A 3,114-nucleotide genomic window follows, 5' to 3' on the forward strand; every position below is an offset into this window, starting at 1 on the left:
GACTTTTCTTCACTTGGCTACTGTCTGAAAGGCCCTTTTCATTAGAAGAGACGTTTCGAGAGTTCTCTCTGCAAAGCATAGGCAATGTCTGGTTGGTAATAAATAGAATATATTGTACTGATGGAACTATTCCATGTACTTATTCAAGTGTGAGTTCATAACTTTAAGAGGTTGCCTGGTGTAGAACATCAGTCCAAATACCATTTTCTTGGAGTTATTATTTTTTAGTTGGAGTTATTAAAGGGGTACTCCGGTGGAAAACTTTTTTTTTTTTTTTAATCAACTGGTGCCAGAAAGTTAAAATGATTTGTAAATTACTTCTATTAAAAAATCTTAATCCTTCCAGTACTTATTAGCTGCTGAATACTACAGAGGAAATTATTTTCTTTTTGGAACACAGAGCTCTCTGCTGACATTGTGACCACAGTGCTCTCTGCTGACATCTCTGTCCATTTTAAGAACTGTCCAGAGTAGGAGAAAATCCCCATAGAAAACAAATGCTGCTCTGGTCAGTTCCTAAAATGGACAGAGATGTCGGCAGAGAGCACTGTGTTCATGATGTCAGCAGAGAGCTCTGTATTCCAAAAAGAAAATAATTTCCTCTGTAGTATTCAGCAGCTAATAAGTACTGGAAGGGTTAATATTTTTTAATAGAAGTCATTTACAAATCTATTTAACTTTCTGGCACCAGTTGATAAAAAAAAGGGGTTTCCACCGGAGTACCCCTTTAATGGGCAGTCTCCTGTTAAGGACCCTTATTTATTTCCCAGTGGAAAGTGGCTGAAAAGCATCTAGATCAGTGGTCTGAAACTGTGGCCCTCCAGATGTTGCAAAACTTCAACTCCCAGCATGAGCGGACAGCCGTTGGTTGTCCGGGCATCCTGGGAGTTTAAGTTTTGCAACATCTGGAGGGCCACAGTTTCAGACCACTGACCTAAAGTATGCTGCAACTACAAGCATAAAATGCCATTTACCACAAAGTGCAACTGCCATGCCGACCGTGCATTGAATTGCAACAAGCAAGTGTAACATATCACTAAATGGGGGAGATTTATCAAAACCTGTTCAGAGGAAAAGTTGCCCAGTTGCATATAGCAACCAACCAGATTGCTTCTTTAATTTTTCAGAGGCCTTTTTATTTTTGTAAATTACTTCTATTAAAAAAATCTTAATCCTTCCAGTACTTATCAGCTGCTGTATAATACAGAGGAAGTTATTTTCTTTTTAAATTTCTTTTCTGTCTGTCCACAGTGCACTCTGCTGACACCTCTGTCCATGTCAGGAATTGTCCAGAGCAGGAGAGGTTTGCTATGGGAAATTGTTCCTGCTCTGGACAATTCCTGACATGGACAGAGGTGTCAGCAGAGAGCACTGTGGACAGACAGAAAGGAAATTAAAAAAATGCTGTATTATACAGCAGCTGATAAGTACTGGAAGGATTACAATTTTTAAATAGAAGTAATTTACAAATCTGTTTAACTTTCTGGCACCAGTTGATTTAAAAATATTCCACTAGAGTTTCCCTTCAACCCCTTAAGGACACAGGGCGTACGGGTACGCCCCCATTCGCGAGTCCTTAAGGACTCAGGGCGTACCTGTACGCCCTGTGTCCCGCTAACAGTGTTTAAACCGTTCTCACAAACGGAGAACGGGTTTAACCCCATGGGTCCCGGTTGCTACGGGCAGCCAGGAGCCACAGCTAATCCTGGGCACCACCTGGAATTAACCCTTTAGAAGCCACAATCAAAGTTGATTGCGGCGTCTAAACTGAAAGTAAAAGTATCCTGGCAGCTCAGCGGAGCTGATTGGGACTATCGTGACAGAATCGCGATGTCCAGATCAGCTTACTGGACGATGGGAGGGTCCTCATCTGCCTCCTCGTTGTCCAATCGGCGATCTACTGCTCCAGAGCAGCCGAGCACCATTAACACTGATCGATGCTATACATATGGCATAGCATTGATCAGTGTATGCAATCAATAGATTGCATGGTATAGCCTCCTAAGGGGGCTTTAAAAAAAAGTTAAAAGTGGTTAAAAAAATAAGAGAATACATGTGAATAACAACCCCCCTCCCCCAATAAAAGTTTAAATCACCCCCCTTTTCCTATTTTTTTTAAAATAAAATAATGTAATAAAAAAAATGATATGTGGTAATGCTGCATGTGTAAATGTCCGAACTATTAAAATATAAGGTTAGCTAAACCAAGTAGTGAATTTTTGGTCACTTCATATACCAGATATATTAATAAAAAGCGATGAAAAAGTACCATCAAAACAAAAATGGTAAGACCACGGCACAAAAAAAAAAACCTCATATAGCCCCATTTGCCTAAAAATAATAAAGTTATAGGGGTCGGAAGATGACAATTTTAAACATACTAATTTTGGTGCATGTAGTTATAATTATTTTAAAGTAGTAAAATAAATAAGACCTACATAAATTGGGTATCCCTGTAACCGAATGGACCTACAGAATAAAGATAATGTATAATTTTTGCCAAAAAGTGCCCTGCATGGAAACGGAAGCCCTAAAAATTAGCAACATTTTTTTTTTTTTTATTTCACCCCACAAATCATTTTTTTTTTGTTTTGCCACAGATTATAGTATAAGATAAGTAATGTCATTATAAATACAATTGGTGACGCAAAAAACAAGCCCTTATATGGGTCTGTAGGTGCAAAATTCAATGCGTGAGTCCTTAAGGGGTTAAGGAAGAAGGACATACAGGTATGCCCTTGCGTCCTGGTACTTAAGGACTAAGGGCGTACCTGTCGACCTGAATCCTTAAGTGACTTTAAGCGAGCGCAGGAGCTGCCTTCGCTTCAGGGCAGTGAATTGCGGCTACTTTAAGTAGCCTCACATTAACTGCTTATGCCGGGCACCATCGATCCTGCCATCGCTCGTCATTTAACTCTTTATACACCGTGATCAATGTCGATCAAGGCATCTAAAAAGAAAGTGGAAGATACCGGCAGCTCAGTGGAGCTCACAGAACCCCTGCGACGTGATTGCGGGGGTACCGTGAGCTAAAATGGCAGAGGAGGGTCCTCTTACCTGCCTCCTGCTGCCTGATCGCCGATTCAATTATGTAGCCTGGCTTAGCCAGGCTAT

The sequence above is a fragment of the Hyla sarda genome, chromosome 7, assembly GCF_029499605.1.
Source record: "Hyla sarda isolate aHylSar1 chromosome 7, aHylSar1.hap1, whole genome shotgun sequence".
Classification (NCBI taxonomy): domain Eukaryota; kingdom Metazoa; phylum Chordata; class Amphibia; order Anura; family Hylidae; genus Hyla; species Hyla sarda.